Source organism: Coenobita brevimanus, chromosome 114, assembly GCF_032717465.1.
Source record: "Coenobita brevimanus isolate Jiangsu-jjx chromosome 114, ASM3271746v2, whole genome shotgun sequence".
In the NCBI taxonomy this organism is placed as follows: Eukaryota; Metazoa; Arthropoda; class Malacostraca; order Decapoda; family Coenobitidae; genus Coenobita; species Coenobita brevimanus.
In genome coordinates this window covers 13,222,666-13,243,708 of record NC_137067.1, presented here as the reverse complement: position 1 = coordinate 13,243,708, position 21,043 = coordinate 13,222,666, and the positions used below count along the sequence as shown (strand labels likewise).

Here is a 21,043-nt window from a genome sequence, read left to right as displayed (position 1 = left end):
ATTGGAAGATACAGTAGTTATATGGTGAAAGAGGGCAGAAAAGGTTCAGGTCATAGGCGGTGGAATGGAATATACTGATAGGAACCACTGTTATAGTTTGGTGTAGCAGGAGGATAGGACAGATACAAGGCACATAATTATGATGACACTGAAGATGGTGGAGGCCTTATGGTGAGGAAATGTAGGAAGTTTTCAAGGAATAGACCTTAAAACAGAAGATAATGTTAGTGGACAGTGGTGCGGTGTAGGATTTGTTATATAGTTGTTGTGGACAGTCGTTGACTTGTGAGCATCTACCCCAAACTCAGAGTCTGTCAGGGGACTCACTCATAGCATAACGTCCTTCAAACGTGATGCCAGTACCGATCCGACTAAGCCACGAAGTCGCCACCCTTTCTTAACCTTGCAGCGCATATCACAAGCCAACAAACCTATGGTAGCAGTGTCCTGCCCTCCATGTTCTCTAGTCTTCCCAGGACGTTAGAGAGTATTGTTGCTAATCATCCTATATTGCTGTGGCTTCATGTTGCTCTAACAAAAATTTTGCATGTAGTACTACCGATCTCCACAGCCGTCAGGGTAGTGTCTGGGAATTTTTGATCGTGATACGCTCCTAAAGCAGCCGTCCATCCCCCTCCCATTGGTACAAAATTATGACATTCCCGGGACATCCAGACTTTTTGCCATTATTCTAATTTAAACTTCCATGGGGTCACTTACGTTTGAAACTGCGTGCTTGTGAACATGAGTGGTGGTGTAATTAGTGGGTGGGGGCGAGATCAGATAACACCCCAGGTACAGAAAAGTAGTCAGCATAGCCAAGATGATGATTATGCTGTGACTACCGTAACCTGAGACGGCTTTGATTATTTCAGCAGCGGGAAGGGACGCGCCACCGCTGAGTTGTATGTCCGTCCATGTTTGGCCGGAGAATACTCGTCATTGCTCCGTATTGGAATAACGTAAAGAAAGTTAAGAAGTGAAAATGAAATTAACATGAACAGAAGGAACGAACTGTAAAGCATTAGCGGAAGGAAGGTGCCGTACTGAGGAAATGGAGAGTACATTCCAGTGTGCTGTTAAACGTGATGAGTGAAAGGGTTGCCGGGATATCAGATTTGGGGCTGGCTAGACCAGTGGAAGTAAGAGTGAGAGTAGATGGAGACCAATGGAAGTAAGACTGCGAGTAGATAGAGCGTTCAGCAAAGTGAAAACTGTCAAGGCAGAAAAATCACCAGATGATGATGACGATGATGATGGAAGTGTAAAATTGTTGCAGTGGATAGGTAGTAATAGATGACGTGGGGCTGTGTACTGTAGATCAGACTTGATGCAAATAAGGCTGCCTGGTAAGTGGGAGGGAGGTGCAATGGTACCCTTGTGTGTACAGGAAAAGGTGAGGGGATAAAATGCATTGAGTGTTAATGATAGAGAGGATACAAGCAATGAGATAAATGTTAGCGAAGTACATTAAGATCAGGAGCCGAGGAGACCATGTAATAACCCTAATATTTTATCAGATAACGAGGCACATGCTGTGGACGGTGATACGGGTAGATTAGAGTAATGCAAAAGTACTGAATAGCTATTAATATGAGAACTGTAACATGTGGTCAAAACGAATACTATCCTAATATGAGGTGATAAATTAACAAAACAAAACAAAACAAAAGTGAAGAAATCATGTAGGGAAAGTCTCGAGAAGCTACACTATAGATAACGATGTAGGTGGGAAAGGAAAGGATGAGGCAGTAAAGGAGGAGGGAAGGTTAGGCCAGGCGCGAGGTCGGGTGAGACAGGGATGATGTGGGTGAGGCAGGAGTACAAGAGGGTAAGGCAGGGAGCGATTGAGTGTCAGGCAGGGGATGACGGTGGATGAGGCAGGCGATGATGGTGTGTTAAGCAGGGGATGATGGTTGATGCTGCAGGGTGTGTGTGTGTGTTAGGCAGGGGATGATGGTGTGGTAGATAGGGGATGGTAGTTGATGTGGCATGGGTGAATGTGCTAGTCAGGTGGTGACGGTGAATGAGGCAGGCATAAAGGAGGGTAAGGCAGGAGGTGATGATATGTTAGGATGGGGGTGATGGTGTGTTAGGCTTGGGAAGATTGTGAATGAGTGAATGGGTGAGTGTGTTAGGTAGGGGGTGATGGTGGGTGAGGTAGGGGGTGACAAGGGGTTAGGTAGATGGTTATGCTGGGTAAGACAGGAGTGGAGGAGGAGACGGGGTGTAAAGGAGGATGAGACTAGGGGTGAAGGAGAATGAGGCAGAGGGTGAAGTAGAGACAGATCGTGCATTAGTCAAGGGGCAATGGTCGGTGAGGGAGGGACTGACGGAGGCTGAAGCAGGGGGTGATGGTGTGTGAGATGGAGGCTGATGGCAGGGGATTTCCTATAGAAGTGTGAGGCAAGGGGTGACATGTTATACGCAGGTAGCGATGGTGGGCGAGGCAGGGTGTGAGGTTGGTGAGCAAGGGATAAGAGTAGTGAGGCAATCCAGTAAGCAGGGGGTAAAGCAAGGAGTCAGCAGGGGATAAAGCAAGGAGTCAGCAGGGGATAAAGCAAGGAGTCAGCAGGGGATAAAGCAAGGAGTCAGCAGGGGATAAAGCAAGGAGTCAGCAGGGGATAAAGCAAGGAGTAAGCAGAGGATAAAGCAAGGAGTCAGCAGGGGATAAAGCGAGGAGTCAGCAGGGGATAAAGCGAGGAGTCAGCAGGGGATAAAGCGAGGAGTCAGCAGGGGATAAAGCGAGGAGTCAGCAGGGGATAAAGCAAGGAGTCAGCAGGGGATAAAGCGAGGAGTCAGCAGGGGATAAAGCGAGGAGTCAGCAGGGGATAAAGCGAGGACTCAGCAGGGGATAAAGCAAGGACTCAGCAGGGGATAAAGCAAGGAGTCAGCAGGGGATAAAGCAAGGAGTAAGGCAGAGAGGGGCAATGGTATTCTATGTTGCGTGAGAACCCCCGCAGTGACTCTCAGGTACCCTCTATGACCGTACCCTGATATGACCAGGTGTAATGTTGAACTCAGGCAGGGTGATGGGCATCTTCCAGCCCTGTGTACCCTCCTCCCCTGCTTCCCTGTCCTGCCTACAACCCTACCCTTCCTACCCTACCTATCCCACATGCAAAAGTTTACTGGTACTCTGTCGTTCAAGTAAATAACTGGTCGACTCTGGAACTCTCATCTACTGTAATATGCTTTTCCCACTAGCTTTAACTTCCAGACGTTTAAAAGCAATGTGCCCAGCTATCTTTAAATGAATTTGTTTTTTCAGGTTCGCAGCCTTGGAGTGATTATTTCGTAAATCAAAAATAAGTGCTAATTCTTATTCACGGTGATATTCTGTCACCCTCTTGTTTTCCCTCACTCAAACAGTTTTTCACGCACTAACTCTCTTACATCCATACTCTTACTCAGTAACGCCCACATTCCCTGACATTGTTACTTCTCTCTCACTTTCACTCATTCACCCTTATCATTCTCACACTGTATCGCTCATTCACTCTATCAGTCTCACTCATTTACACTTTCATTTTATTGCATTTTCATTTATTCTTTCATACTCACTCGGGGGGTGCGGTAGCACAGTGGTAGCGCGCCGGACTCTTAATCGGGGGATTGCGAGTTCGAGCCTCGCCCGGGCTGCCGTGCCGGGAGTGGTAGCTCGCTCCTGTAACCCTAGCGGGGCTATATAGTCCAATACAGGGCTTAGCTCGGGGGAACTCCATTTCTCCCATTTTTTTGTCATACTCACTCGCTCTCTCTCTCTCTCTCGCTCTCTCTACTCCTGATTAACACCTCCCCTCCACAAACACTTTTTATTTCTCCCCGTATTGTCTTGAACCGAGGAGAAATCGGGAGAAGGAACTGTTTATCTCAAAAATATTCCAGACAGTGTACAGGAGTGACTGGAATTGACTTAAAGCCTCACTGAATCAGCAACTCATTCATTGGCTGCCAGGAAGATACAACTCATGATTATAAATCACTCAAGTCTTCATAAATCACAGTAATGGTTTTAAAGTCAATATCACGTGTAAAATATTTCATACATTTTTTCCGATGCTGTGCTTACATGAAGAAAATGTATGTCCAGTACTTGTCAAAATTCCCTGGGCGTTAGAGGCAGGATTCTGTACATAAAAATGAGGCAACGAGTGTGTGCGTCCAGGATGCCGCTGGCCACAGTCTGAACACCCGTCTGTGTCAGCAGCTCTTGATTAATTCCTTCACTTGACACCATCACTCTGTTTCCGAGTATTTATTTAGGCAAGAATGAAGAAGCAAAGGATAAGAGCTTACACAACTTGGTTCTTCATAAATAAATAAATAAGTACGTGGAGGAAAATTCAAAGTATTTCGATTATGAGATGCCTGGACACAGTGTTTGAATGACATTATTATTGATAAAAAGCCTTATAGACGCTGGAGAAAATACCCTCTCCCCTCCCGACCAACGCCACCCCATCGATCACAACACGTCACATTGTTGCGTCCAACCTTTCTTTGACCATATCGTATATGAAGCTTGCAACAGTACAAAGGAGTACAAAGCAGTACAAAGGAAAGCAAACACAACAGACCTGTTGATCCTTTCATGGTTGTTCGGTATGGGGAAAGTTGTAACTAACAGAGCTATTCTATCAGTTAAGGTCAAGGATAGAAAAGCAGGAAGGCTTCCCTCCACCCACCAAACCCTCCAGCGGAAGCCTGCAGGAAATAGTGAGAAGGACCATCATGCGGCATAGAAAAACTGTCATAGATATATCATAGGAAGGAGGGAAAGGAAATTTTAAACTCCCTACCTGAAAATGAGGTCAACAGTATTTATCACTGTTGTTCTGCGGGTTCATCATCCGAGCTCTGGAAAAAAAAAAAAAAAAGTATTTAAACAGAAGTGTTTTATTCAGAAGTAAACATATTAACTGAGGATTAGAAGACAGATGCTTATCCAAGCGACCTTGAAAGGTTAGTACTGTATCACAGTTATCATACTGGAGGGAAATTTATTCCATATATTTACAGCTCCATTAGAGAAGAAATGCTTAGCTTCATGTAACAGGAATCGTTTGCCAATTATTTTATGCCCATTGCCTCAAGTATACTTCGAGTGATCAACTGTGCTAAATAGCTACTAAAGAGTTGCCCGAACCCTCCTAAGGCCATGAAAATCCATTCTCCGAGTTCCATTCCGTCTGTAAACATGTCACCTTCATTCGTTCAGTATCTCTGGTATGATCAACAAAGCTGAACTGACGAGGCCCCACATCACCCCTAGTCGAGTGGCGTGTCAGTCACGAGGGAGAAGAGGCGAGAAGAAAGGGATGTTCCGATACAGTGGTGTTTCATAAGTGACAGGCGGACCAGATCAGTGTCACTTGGATGTGGCACAGGCGTGTCAGGTAGGGTCGTGATCCCGTTACCGTGGCAGATTTCGTAACATGTATTCCCTGCGATTTATTCTGCACATTACACCATGATATATCCCTTAGTATGACAGTGATGCAAATTAAGCTAATACTAAAAATGTAAGATACAAGAGAAAGTAGGGATATATAATACACCGGAATTTCCCGTGCCAACGAGTTCCGGCTGCTGGATTTGTAAACTACTCGAGTTGGTTGTGGTCAAGGGGAGCAGGTGGTGGTCCGTTGGTGACAGAAGTCGTCTGATGTCTGAAAGGGCGTGGGTTCGATTGCTGGTTGAGAAATGGAAATTTGGATTGTTTTGTTAAAAGGGACTTTACCAGTCTCCAGCAAAACCCACTGACACGTATTAATACACCCATACTAATACAACTGCATCGTTTTCGAATGAGACAGAACTATCTTGTAGCCTATTCAGTATAATCGGAGGGCATTAGTACAGCAGTAGTAATATGTGATGGTGTGTTGCATGTATGACTGCTGGGCTTATCTGAGCGATAGGCTTCAAAATGAATGGGATAGAAAACACAGGGATGAGCTTCAGTTATGTATCTCTATAAAAATTCAGCATACACAGAGTCCACCTTTAGGGATAATAGTAGCTGAAGATGGGCTTCTTATAGTTAGAAGCGACAGAGAGAGGGAAAAAAAAAAAAAATACTTTCTTGCATTTTCCTCCCACGCAATTTACCCACTGTCACTATGAATCAGTCACATCAGTCATTCCTTCAGTTTTGTCGAGGGAACTTGATACTCACTGTTTTGGTTTAATGTCACATCATTCATCCACCTGCGTCTGACAAATCAGGTTTGTCTCGGGAGTCGTCATATGGTATCTTTCATGACAGTTACGTTACTCGCACAAAGTCAGTTATTTAGTATCGATCTCGTGTTTTGTTTTTCATTGTTTTCTTTGTGCCGGGCTTAAGGCCTAATTCTCTTGAGCTTTGAAGACTTTGTAGACCATCTTCCTGAGTGATGTAGTTTGCATACTAAACCTAACTATTCTCTTTTGTATTATAACTTAAAAAAAAAAAAAATAGGTTTTCCTACTTATTAGAGTTTTAGTTTGCCGATAACATCCTACCTTTCGCCTACGTATTTTTTATAGCTATGAAATATTGCCATATCATAGACAAGACTATAAACATACAGTATACAAATATATACAGGTGCAACAAAGAGGGGCTAAGCTAACGAAAATACTAGTCGTAGAGTCAACTTTGTCAGTACTGATAGACATCATTACTTATCACAAGTGGCAGGTGTGCAGAGGTTGTTGGACTGCGTAACAGGTGTTCATAGTGTCACGGGGGGATGTGCGAATTTGTGAATTAAGAATTCACAAATTACTTGAAAACAGAGACAAGGAATTAACTTGTGAAAATCTAGCAGTAAGTTTTACTTTATGCCGGCTTACTTCGTCGATTCTCTAAAGACGAGAATTTATAAACTTTCTCAACAGTACGACTAATTGCTCACGAGTGCTGTTTTAAGTTCTGTTAGCCTCTCGAGAAAGTGACTCCACCCCTGACAATCAATAACAAATGCTAATAATAATAAGCAGGTTCTTGTCGGTGCTTAACTCCTGGCTGGCTCAACGGATTTAAATTTGATACAAAGGAACTGGCCTAAGTACCAGTTATGAAAATGTAAAGAGTTTGTGCAAACTAGGAGCGGCAACTAAAATAAGTTTAATGTGGAGAAATAAAACATGAATTTAATTACATCAAGCTCAAAGAAAAGAACTGTAAATTTATTGATTACAATGGAATAAATTTACGTTATATGAATCTCAAAAATGAATTCAAAATAACAAGGAGAATACACTCACTCGCTCATTCAAAACCTAAACACACTTGAGCCTAGAAAAACGAACAAATACTGGTCAGTGGAGGGGAGCCGAACGAGTAGTCTGGGCGCCTGTGATGAACATCAAAACGCTGCTATTCGGTAAGTCCGCTTCGCCAATTCACCTTCTAGGTGAAGATTCAGGAACTCGCTGTACAACGGAGTCATTGCTCTAAGCTGGGCACAAACGGTCCTACCCTTGAGGCGACTCAAAGCTGACTAAATTCAAATGGGGAAAAGAGGTAGGGGCTGGCCGTGTTAGCCGAAAGTAGGGCGTGGCCTAACTTCAGTGGTCAGTGGAAAGAAAGTGAACGATATAGGCTTACAATACATCACTCAGTGAAAGCACTAATTTTGTGGATAAGAATGGTCACTTGTGAAACAGTGACAAATGTTCTGAAAACCATCCCGATCAAAGTGATTTCAAGGACGGTTGAACTGAGTGATGCCCAGTGGGAATTTCACTAGAGTTCATGGTTTTCTCACTAAAGTACAATATCACGAATTTATAAATACGCTCGCGTGAATTGGTGACATTACGTCCCATCAAAATCAAATTTTTCTTCAGAAAAATTTTCGATATACATACATATAAATCCTAACTTAGTCACACAAGATTCACACTGTGGTGTGTGTGCTATTCTGCTACAGGAGAAAATCACAGTCGCCCGTGAGTGTAAAAACCTTGTATTTACGTTAACAGAAGCAAGCTTGAGGAAAAAACTCCGTGACGATGGTGAAAAATCCTGTACTCAGGTTAGACTGAGTGATAAGTTTGCTACGTTTACATTAACAACTAATTGTTATGTAGCGTGATGTATGTAATACACGGTGTAGCTGTGACAGTTGTGGTGTAACTGTGCCTATGTGTAAAGTTATATAATACTAATCAATAGTAAATAGAGACAACGAGGTGGAAGAGAAGAGGCAGCAGCATGCAACAGAGACGATCAGCTGATCTGCACGACAAAATTGCTACATCCGCCAGCTGCACCAGCGAAAGCAATCAAGGTGGAGCATCAAAAGTGTCAGTGCGACATCAATTTTTATTAAATTACAATTTCTCTCTGCCTAGCAGTCAGTATATATGCTACAAAGAGTATGCCCTAGCCAAAAATTTTAAGTGACAGCCAAGCTTTGTACATTCGAGGTCGCCATTATTTTCGTACTGGATACATTATTAACCAGGAAACGTTGTCTCAGGACAGAATCTCAAAGGACCCTTATAGTTTACTGGTTAAACCCTACTCTACACTTACGATTAACATTGGCAAGCTGAGAATCCCTATGCAATCTCGGGCAGGTCACATTTTAACACCCACTGTGGGTGTGAACACTCATGTGGATAATGTGCATTCTCCGGGAATCCTCAGAGAGGCCCACAGCTCGAGACACCTCAAGGCAATTCAAACACAGCCTCGGGTTGTCCCTGCAGGGTTCTCAAACTTCCCCCTTAACCTACAGAACATATGTATATACAGGCCCTGGACATAATGTGTCCTGTGGGGCCAGCGGGCGAGACGTCAGGTCTGCACCCACATTACCACTGCCCTCTCTTTCAAATGACTCGGAGATTAGGGGTGTGGGTTCAAACGGCACAGGAAGGACATGTCCCTGATTGGTGGTACATTGACACACATTGCAGGAATGCACAAAGCAATCTATTTCTTGTCCCATTCCTGGCCAGAAAAAGTCAGCACGGATACGTCCTTGGGTTTTCCTTTTGCCCATGTGACCTGAGGCTGAACAATGACCCCATTCTAACACTGCTTGGCGATACTTAGCAGGAACGACAAACTGCAATCGAACCTCGCCCTGGGGTGTTCGTGACTCACGGTAGAGCCGTCCTTGTTTACAAAGGAACTTGGTTTGACCTCCCCGTGAATACTTAATCACTCTACCCTTTTGTTTCTTCCGCACAGCAGCAAGTGTCAGGTCAGAATGTTGTTCTTGAACAACATCTTGGCTACAAATCAGATCTTGCAGCGATGCAATGGTCACAGGGGTGACACAATTTGGAGCCTCAGCGATGGCTCGTGTTACTGCAGCCGTAGTCTGAGTAGCGTCATCTACGGTGCAACTATACTTAGCACCTTGTACGTTGCCTATGATAAGGTCAAACAAAGGTTCTGGCATGACAACTGCAACTGTTGGACCAGTGTAAAATGGAGATGCCACCAGGATACTTTCCTCTGGGAACAATCTCACTGATCCATCAATAAGCTGAGCTTGGATCTGTCGACCTGTGTACTCCGCAGGTCGAACTAGACTCTGCCTGACAGAGCAACCTGAGGAATCACTGTCTCTCAGGACCTTCACAGGAATGCCTCCCACAAACCCTGGCTGAACAAGGAAGGCACTGTCACCTGTGGGAGGGCCTGTGGAGGAAGCAGCCAGCCACTAATGAGGCTGCTGAATGAATGATGCAGCAAACATGGTGACCTGAGAATTAGATACCTGAGGGGTCGTACTCACTGTCTGGGGAGATGGAGTGTTGACCACCTGTGGCGAAGTGTTCAATGTTGCCAGGGGACTAGTGAACTATGGGGAGGTACAGTCATGGACAGAGAAACCTGGACACTCAAGGGCTGGGCTGAGAAATTCTCTTTCCTATTCGATTTTTCCATTAAATCTTCGTCCATATGAACCGTACCCACCATCCCCTTCCTTGCCTCAGGGGACAAGTGACCACTCCTCACCTCACCCGCCCTCTCTCCCTCCCTCCATACATCCCGTCATCTCCCCCCCCCCCGTCTCTCTCTCTCTCTCTCTCTCTCTCTCAAAGGTTCTGTAAGGTGAATAATAACGTCAATGCAAAGTATAAGTTTACTGATATAATTATTATAAAATAAATAAAGCATGTTAGTATAAAATAAATAAAGCATTTTAACACATTTAAAGGTAACTGCAATTCACGGGTAGACAAATGTAGCCAGCATTTAAGCGGCGTCAGCATACACTCTGCCTCTCAACATTTGCTTTTCTCCTTTCTTCTTTCCCTTCCTCATCTACTCGGTCTGTCTGTCTATCTGTCTCAGTATCTGATTTCCTCCTTTCTTCTGTCCCTGTTACTTTCTCTTAACACCTTCCCTTATGTCTATATGTCTCTCTCTCTCTCTCAGTCAGTATCGAATCCAACCTCCTTTATTTCCATTTTCCAATCACATCTTGCAGGCGGTTTGGCACAGAGCTGACATGATTATTATTCATCCGTCTGCTTATCTATTCCTACCTATCTGTCTGCCTGTGTTTTTCTGTCGATCGATTTACGTACATATATATATATATATATATATATATATATATATATATATATATATATATATGAAGAGAGCATTGGATGTGAGAGGGATGTTTGTAGAGCAAAGAAGAGTGGCTGTGCGTGATAGAAATGAATGGAGAGAAATTGTGAATGAATAAATGATGACGCAGCCTTGGGGGGATATTCTCCTACATTTGTCTGATCAGCTGATCAGGCAGATGCGGGTAAAGGGATGGGTCTATTATGATGTGGCAGGTGTAAACCAGCTCTGCTGTAGGGCCTTGCTGTGGATGTCACTGATTGCACGGCGCAATTGTCCCTCGTGCGGTGTGGTGCGGTGAGGAATTCCCTTCTCCCCCTTGGGGCTAAGATGCGAATGACCGTGTTAGAGTGGATGAGTAAGTGTCGACCTGTCTCGTCTATATATATGTGTGTGTGTGTGTGTGTGTCTGCCCTAGTCAAAATGACCTGAGTAGGTTATTCCTTGGGGATTAGGAGCCATTCCTCACCTCACCTGTCCTCACTCCCTACATCCACCCCTCCCCTTCTTTCTCTCTCTCTCTCTCTCTCTCTCTCTCTCTCTCTGTCTATTTGCCTCTCTCATATACAGTATATATATATATATATATATATATATATATATATATATATATATATATATATATATATATAGATAGATAGATAGATAGATAGATATAGATAGACAGATAGAGATAGATAGATAGATAGACAGATATAAATAGATAGATAAATCGATCTACAGAAAAACAGCCAGATAGATATAGGTAGAAATAGACAAGTAGACGGATAGATAGTTGTGTGTGTGTGTGTGTGTGTGTGTGTGTGTGTGAGTGTGTGTGTGTGTGTGTGGCCCTGGGAAAATGACAGTTCCACAAGATGACGTCTCTAGAGGTTGAAAATCAACCGTGCTTTGTCAACCTTTTTTAATTTTCACCTATGTGTGAATTGGAAATGTCAGATTCCTGGCCAGATATAAGGAGCCTGCATTGGATGTATATCTCATTCAGTTCGCACTCCAGTTGTTGTAGACGTCTCGGCATCAATAATGGAGGTTGGACACGATACTGATCGAGAGAGAGAGAGAGAGAGAGAGAGAGAGAGAGAGAGAGAGAGAGAGAGAGGAAGGCAAATGTTGAGAGGCAGAGTGTATGCAGACGCGAGCTTAAAAGCTGGCTACATTTGTCTAACCGCGAACTGTAGTTATCTTTAAATGTGTTAAAATGCTTTGTTTATTTTATAATAACATGTTTTATTTATTTTATAGTAATTATATCAATAAAATCATACTTTGCACTGACATTATCATTCACCTTACAGAACCTCAGAGAGAGAGAGAGAGAGAGAGAGAGAGAGAGAGGCATATAGACATAAGGGGAGGTGTTAAGAGAGTAACAGGGACAGAAGAAAGGAGGAAATCAGATACTGAGACAGATAGACAGACAGACTGAGTAGATGAGGAAGGGAAAGAAGAAAGGAGAAAAGCAAATGTTGAGAGGCAGAGTGTATGCTGACGCCGCTTAAATGCTGGCTACATTTGTCTACCCGCGAATTGCAGTTATCTTTAAATGTGTTAAAATGCTTTATTTATTTTATACTAACATGCTTTATTTATTTTATAAAAATTATATCAGTAAACGTATACTTTGCATTGACGTTATTATTCACCTTACAGAACCTTTGACAGAGAGAGAGAGAGAGAGAGAGAGAGAGAGAGAGTACTGAGTGACTCAGGGATGAGGGAGGGATGGGATTAACTGGATGGGAGGTGGGAGGGTTGGGGAAAGGAGTCGTGAACGAAGACTGAAGGACAGGCTGGGGGAAATGAGAAAATTTGACATTTGCCTCGCCTCATCTGTCCAGGTTTCTCTGTCCATGACTGTACCTGTACTGCTAGGGACGACACCACTGTGCTGCTGTTGAGGAATGAAGGATGTGTTTGCCTCCTGCCTCTGATACAATGGGGCTGGTGCTGAAAAGGATAGTCCCAAAGGTCGATTGCGTGGCTTATACTGCTGCTGATTAGGATACTTGTCGTACCACTTCCACTCAGGTTTCAGGGTATTTTGCCCCTGGTCCTTCTTCTGCAGTTTGTTTGGACCTTGGCCATTATTCTGAGAATGGCCTTGTTGCTGGGGTTCAGTCTGAGACAGTCTCCCAGATTTGTCAGCTTTCCTGTTCCAGGTGTGTTGCTTATGAGTTTAATACCCGTACGCAGTGAAGAATGCGTCAGCCTTCTGCACCATTGGCTGGGATCCCTTACCTGGCAGATCTTAAGCTGAGCCATAAGTTCAGCAGGCCATTTCTTTTCTAGCTCCGTGGGCTGCATAAGGTCAATTATCCCCTCTCACGTGGGAGGAGTTTCATCTTTCTCCATCCACTCATCTAAGTAAGCAGTAAGCCGATCAAGAAACTGAACAGCAGTCTCCTTTTCTTGCAAACGCGCCCTTATAAACTGACTCCTGGCATCGTCAACTGTGAGACCGTACACTTTGATGAGTGCGACCTTCATCATCTCATACGTGAGATTGTCTCCACGAATTCTGTGGAGAATATCGAGGGCAGAGCCCTCAAACAAGCTAAGAAACTGGAGCTGCTTAGCTGCCTCATCCAGCTGGTACAGCTGGGCCATGTCTTCGAAACGAGCTATGCATGGCTCGATTCACTCGCCTTCCTTGTATGGAGGAAGCTTGATGTATGGGGTCACCTGAACATGTGTAGGGAGAGTGCTTGTAGAGCTTGGGTTAGCTGCACCAGATGTGTCTGAAGCCAAGGAGTCTCGCTTGAGCTTCAGCATCTCAAGTTCATGTTTCTCACATGCCTCGCACTCAGCACGTTCATGTTCTCGTTCTCTCTCTTGTTGTTCTCGCTCGTATTCACGTTCTCTTTCACGTTGTTCTCGCTCATGTTCACGTTCTCTTTCACGTTGTTCACATTGTTTTCGCTCATGTTCACGTTCTCTCTCACGTTCCTCGCGCTGTTCTCGCTCATGTTCGCGTTGTTCTCACTCATATTCATGTTGAATTCTACGCTCTTCACCGGCATCATTCTCAATTGCTGCTCGTAACTAAACTGAGAGAGGACATATTCCTTTATTTGTTCGGGATCAGTAAGCCCCATATCTTTGGCTTCCTGTACATATATACTAGTAGCCATAATGCTAACTCAGCTAAGGCTGAGTGGACTACAAACTGAGTACTGACTGCTGATTTGCAGGGAAATGCCAATAATCAAAAGTAAAGAAAATAGGCACAGGTTGATGGTGACCAGTTTTATCTAGTTAAACTGGTAAAGAAAGAAAAAAAAAAAGCAACTGACTGGGAAAACTATTACATAAAATAGAAATGAATTGATAACCACCAGTAAGATAGTGCCTATAAACTTTAATGATAAATACCTAGGTGCGAGTGAGTGAGTATTTTCTCATTAATAACTTTAGAGCTAGGAGTTAATATCCAGGAATGAGGTCGCCAGATGTCGCGGGGGGAATGTGAAATTATGAATTAAGAATGCTGGATGTTACTTAAAAATAGAGACAAGGAATTAACTTGTGAAAATCTAGCAGTAAGTTTTACTTTATGCCGGCTTACTTCGCCGATTCTCTAAGGACGAGAATTTATAAACTTTCTCAACAGTACACAGCAGAGACTAATTGCTCATGAGTGCTATTTGTAGTACCGTTTGCCCCTCGAGAAAGTGACCCCACCCCTGACAATCAATAACTAATGCTAATAATAATAAACAGGTTCTTGCCAGTTCTTAACTCCTGGCTGGCTCAATGGATTTAAATTTGATACAAAGGAACTGGCCTAAGTACCAGTTATGAATATTGTAAAGAGTTTGTGCAAACTAGGAGCGGCAACTAAAATAAGTTTAATGTTGAGAAATAAAACATGAGTTTAATTACATTAAACTCAAAGAAAAGAACTGTAAATTTACTGATTACAATGAAATAAATTTACGTTATATGAATCACAAAAATGAATTCAAAATAACAAGGAGAATACACTCACTCACTCATTCAAAAGTTAAACACACGAGCCTAGAAAAACGAACAGAAATACTGGCCAGTGGAGGGGAGCCGAATGGGTAGTCTGGGTGCCTGTGACGAACATCAAAACACTGCTATTCGCTAAGTCCGCTTCACCAATTCACCTTCTAGGTGGAGATTCAGGAACTCACTGTACAACGGAGGTGCTGTGCTACGCTGGGCACAAACTGTCCTACACTAGAGGTGACTCAAAGCTGGCTAAATTCAAACGGGGAAAAGAGGTAGGGGCTGGCCATGTTTGCCGGAAGTAGGGCGTGGCGTAACTTCAATGGTCAACGGAAAGAAAGTGAACGATATAGGCTTACAATTAATCACTCAGTGAAAGCACTAATGTCATGGATAAGAATGGTCACTTGTGAAACAGTGACAGATGTTCTGAAAACAATCCTGATCAAAGTGAATACAAGGACGGTTGAACTGAGTGATGCCCAGTGGGAATTTCTCTAGAGTTCATGGTTTTCTCACTAAAGTACAATGTCACGAATTTATAAATGCAAATTTGTGACACATAGGACACAGTGCTGAGAAAGTAGTTGAACTGGTTGGCAGTTTGTGGTGTGGTAAAGTGTGATGTGTGGTGTGATGTGGTGGTGTGGTGTGGTATGGTAATTTCTATGGCCCCATATGCTGTGATCCTCTCAGCATGGCATTGTGTAGTGTTCCATGGCGTGGCGTGACATGGTGTGGCGTGGAGTGGTGATTTCAATGGCACCTTGTACAGTGACTCCTCTGTGCATGGTGTGGTGTGATATGGTGTAATGTGGTATGGTGTGTGATTTGGTGTGGTGACATGTAGCAATCCAATATGCAGTTCCACTCCCAGCAGTATGGTGAGGTTTAATAGCCTGAGGCAGCACTCCAACCCAGTCACAATGATTGTGGCTGGATTACCTCAGCCCAACACAACACTTGCGGTCTGTGTACCACGAAATGTATGGTACGTATGGTTTATTTCAAACAAATACTATTGTATAACCAACTAGACAGATCTCAGTTAGTCTGGGACTATCTACATTGTGTTTGTTCTCTTCACTGTTGTGGAGTGAACCCTCTGGTACACGCGATATGAATGAGTTAGATATTTGGTTATATTACAGATGGTTTACTACTTCAATATGTCAGTCTTTATATTTTTTGTCATTTTCATTACCAGTATGTGCATTTTAATTAGTATGTGAATCATCTGAATAAGACAAAATTGAAGTTTTTACGTTTAGTATCCCGTGATCTTAGCATCTAATCTCGAGCATGTGAGACGGAGATCCCTTGGTCTAGATTATTCATACATTGTCTTAACATTTATAGTTGGTTTCACAGAGTCTGACGCACTGATTTTGCCAGCTGAGGACAGGTGGATTTGGTAACACTGCGTTACGCTCTCATGCGCTGATTGGTCAATGTCCATTGTGTCTGAATGTGCACCGAATTGACTTTCTATTCCAACCAAGGCCCTCATTTATTTGTAAGATACCGAATTGTACAGATACAAAATAAAGCAGTGATATTTGTAATGATAAATATGTGCCTTTCAAATTACTGGAGATCAACCTGAAAGAAATTGATAACAAAACTAAGTAAAGTTGCAGCTGGATGCATACTAACACAAGTTAACGACTGTGGCGGGAGTTCGGACGTTCATAGCAAGGTGGTCCCGAGGTCCTGTGAAGGCTCGAATGTTTTTCCCACCACTACTATGCAGAGTCACAGTCTACAGTCTATACCATGCCCTTCATTACCTCATCTACTAATAGACAACCCTACCCTAGATACGCTTAGCTTAACTTCTAATAATTATGATATGTGTAAGCACACACACACACACACACCTCACTGGGGCCAATACATGCTGTTCTCAGTATACTTGTACATATAGTGTACATACACATTTTCATTCCCTCCTTAGGTAATAGTAGCTTAAAAAATCTGCATTTGTTTGTGTTCATAGTCAGATTCAGTAAAATTATTTTTTACGTTAATAAGTTTGGTGTTTGATTTTCCTGAACATCATCATAGGTATCATAAGAGACTCTCAGACAGACGGACACCCTATCCCTGGCCACCATACACCCTCTCCTCAAGCATATCTCTGTCCCCTCGACCGAGAGGAACCGGGAAAGTAACGGATGACATCAGTGTACAATGAACCGAATTTTAGTTAATGGTCGAAGAAAGGAAAGTAAGATAAAAGCAAACCCCATGAAATGAAACATAATGAAATAAATTTAAACAAATCAGTCGCTGACTTGTCCGTATGCGTCCAGTTGCGACTTACTTAGTTATATCAGTGTCGTTCAGGTTTATCTCTAGAATTAAAAGGCACATATTTCTCATTAAAGATATCATTGCTTTAAATTGTATCTGTATAATCCGGCATCTTACAAATCAATGAGGGCCTTGGTTGGAATACAAAGTCAATTTGGTGCACGTTCAGACACAACGGAAGTTGACCAATCAGCGCACGAACGCATCACAGTGTTACCAAATCCACGTGTCCTCAGCTGGCAAAATCAGTGCGTCAGACTCCGTGAATCCGACTGTAGTCTCATTCATTTTTCTTTTGTCCATAATTATCCGAAAGACAAAATCTTCAGCCATTTAATAACTTTAATTTTCTTTTACCTCTTATCCTTTAGTAAAATCTCGCCTATCAGAGGTTAGTCAGATACACCCGCAACTACAACGTCTCGCCACTAATTCACAAGTGCTCTCGTTTGAAACTAATGTAGTGTGAAGCCCTGGGACTGTTATCGTATTCATCAACGCACATCACCTTACACAAACGTCCAATCTCTCCTCAGTACTGCCACAATTAATGACATCTTCCAATGCCCAAGATGCGTGCGAAAAAAAAAAAAAAAAAAAAGGTGCATAAGTAATCTTAATGCTTTTGTCTTACTGCCTGAGATGCATCTGTTTAGATGATTTTGCATTTAGCTTCTTCAGTACGACGACGTATTTTTCAAAGGTTCTTTTTGCCATCACCTGACAATTTTACAAGCGTAAAGTATATTCCCGGGTATTGATTACATTTTTGGTAAGTCGCATACACAAAAGAGTATGTAACTTGAATGCTTTTATCTTGCTGCTGAAATTGCAGTTATGTACATGATTGCACTTTGTTTCCCTTCTGTACAATGACGGTATATATAATTTATTCTTGCAACCGCCTGACGAGACCATAAAAATTAGAAAAAATTACTTTTATTAGAGTTCAAAAAGTCTGTCTATCTATCTATTGCCAGACGCCTTAATCCCCTAAGGAGTGGCCACAAACTAATCGCCTCCATGTAGCCCTGTCCCCCACCATTTCACTGTCCTGCTCCCAGCTCACACTCCCCTCTTTCATATGCCTCTCCACTCCATCCCTTCATCTCATCCTTGGCCTCCCCCTCCCCCTTCCCCCATTCACCTCACTCACATGCACTCTCCTCGTCAGTCACTCACTCTCCATCCACTCCACATGGCCAAACCACCTCAGTGTGTTTCTCCTAACGCTTCCTATCTCATCCACACCCTCACCACAACGCTCCTTCACTTCCTTATTTGTCAGTCTGTCTCTCTATGTGACTCACCAACGCTAAATTAAATCATGTGTAACACCCAGAATAAATTGGAAAATACGTTTTCATGCTGAGTGAATTGATAGCTCAAGGGACTGAATGAAAAGTTACAAGTGATACAATGTCAGTTAACCATACCCTCCCCCCCCCTTGCTAACACAGATGACCCCTGTCCCTCACACAGGTGCCACGGCCGACCTCAACTCGACACAAACTGGTGTTCAGGGCACGAGTGGAGAGTGTGTGAGCTGGCAGCCATTAGTGGCGACCCCGACCTGCTGACAAAGAGACAGAGCTGACGTGGCCCACCTCAGTACTCACTCTCTCTCCCCTCAGCACTTCGGAATTGCTGACTAAGCACCCCTTCCACCCCTCCATCACACCCCACTCCACCCATAAAGGCAGTATACTACACCATAATAAAAGGCATTGTCCTTCAGAACACAACACTGCCAGTTAGATATGAGCACACTACAGTTACGCTCCTAAAACTTCTTTACAGTACCTGCGTCGTGACATGCCTGGTAAGAGAAGAATGTGCATGCTTATTTTCTTATTCCCGTTGATTCGCTTGAGGAAAGTCTCGGGAAAGGTTACACCCTGTGAAGATGGATGTTGCACTGGGGGGTGTTGATGTTAGTGGTAGAGTTTGTCACAAAAATGTGGTGTGGGAAGGTGGCAACATGGTGGGGTAAGTAAAACTCATACTAGACGGACTGGAATGGCAGTGGTGGGTGGCGTAGGAGATTAATGCACTTTGTAAAAATGAGCTTTTTATGTTGGGCGTGGAGATAGTTTAATAAACTTTTCTCGTAGTGGAAGAAGAATTAGAAGAAATAATAATAACAGCAACAAAATAAGCACGTAGAGAATATCAGGCGTCTTATGTACACAGACAAAATCTACGAGAAATTATAGTCTCAACCAGCGTGCGACTGTATTGCAGTGTACCGATGTGTCAGTTACTCCGACATTAATGCTACCACCACAACAGGTGACGCAGTCATCTCAGCACGTTTTCTGTGTTGCTTCTTGTGGAAGCTTTCATGTCTACCGTGTGCATAATCTTTCCCAGAACCCCATCTCACCCTGTTTGTCTTGCAGCCATCTACTTCACGGGTTTATCCTGGATTTTCTACCTTCCCCTAACTTTTTTTGTATTATTCAGTGTTATAATGAGTGATACTAACATTGACAGTGACCAGGATTATACGGTGTTATAATGAGTGATAATAGCATTGACTGTGACCAGGATTATACTGTGTTATAATTAGTGATAATAAATATTGACGGTGACCAGGATTATACGGTGTTATAATGAGTGATAATACCATTGACAGTGACCAGGATTATACGGTGTTGTAATGAGTGATAATAGCATTGACTGTGACCAGGATTATACGGTGTTGTAATGAGTGATAATAGCATTGACAGTGACCAGGATTATGCAGTGTTATAATGAGTGATAATAGCATTGACAGTGACCAGGATTATACGGTGTTATAATGAGTGATAATAGCAGTGACAGTGACCAGGATTATACGGTGTTGTAATGAGTGATAATAGCATTGACAGTGACCAGGATTATGCAGTGTTATAATGAGTGATACTAACATTGACAGTGACCAGGATTATACGGTGTTATAATGAGTGATAATAGCAGTGACTGACCAGGATTATACGGTGTTATAATGAGTGATAATAGCAGTGACAGTGACCAGGATTATACGGTGTTATAATGAGTGATAATAGCAGTGACAGTGACCAGGATTATACGGTGTTATAATGAGTGATAATAGCATTGACAGTGACCAGGATTATACGGTGTTATAATGAGTGATAATAGCAGTGACAGTGACCAGGATTATACGGTGTTATAATGAGTGATAATAGCAGTGACTGACCAGGATTATACGATGTTGTTGGCCATCAGACCGTTGTACTCTGGCAAGCCCAGCAGCAATAACTATCTTAGAAAGTTTTGTATTGAACAAAAACAACTTGTATTGCTACACAAAGTCTTGATCAGTGTCTGGCCATTATATGTGGGAAAAGAACGCCCCCTTAAAGAATCTTCCGTCTAACAAGTGAGATGTATTGAACTGTGAGTGGTTGGCGGAGCACTACAATGATGCTGAACCAGTTCCTAGATTATAATGCAGGGAAAATGGTCTTGTCTCCCTTCTCTGATGCTTATTTGTAACAAGACTGCATATAAATTTAAGACGCTAGATAAACATAAATATCGGGATGCATTCTGGAAATTAGTTGTAAGGTGACCAGATTTATTGGACCTAAAAGCGGGACGCGCGCGCGCGCGCTTGCGTGCGTGTGCGTGTGTGTGTGTGTGTGTGTGTGTGTGTGTGTGTGTTTAGATAGATATAGACAGATAGATAGACAGATATTGACTAATGTGACAGCGACCGCTGCTGCGCTACACCTCAAACTGAGGCTGCTAATCAAACACTACGAACTCCGAACATACCGTACGGTACAGTGAATGGGGCGACCGAAGTTACCAGCCATTGAGCATTACAGATTATATATTAATAATTCGGTATTTCATTTGGTTAGGATTATGCATAATTTTTCTAAATCATCCTAATATCATAAAACAAGGTCATGTTATATCTACTGCAATAGTAAGTTTCTAGAAGCGGGACAATTAAGATAATATGCTCAAAAAGCTGGACATTCTAGTCACAATTAAAAAAGCGGGACGGACGTCCAAAAAGAGGGACTGTCTCGCCTAAAAGCGGAACTCTGGTCACCTTAGTTATGAGCCATGGTAACACAACCAAAACAGTGGTGATAGGTGAACCTCAACTGCTGGACTGGTACAGATTCCCCCTCCCCACCGCACCTTCACACACACGCC

At 43.0% G+C, this 21,043-nt stretch overlaps 1 non-coding gene across 1 annotated transcript; it reads left to right on the top strand.

Annotated features, from left to right (window-relative positions):
* The first annotated feature begins 3,570 nt into the window (after positions 1-3,570).
* TRNAK-CUU (transfer RNA lysine (anticodon CUU)) lies at positions 3,571-3,642 on the top strand. Its single transcript has one exon. It is a non-coding gene; the product is annotated as a tRNA-Lys (tRNA).
* Positions 3,643-21,043: the final 17,401 nt, after the last annotated feature.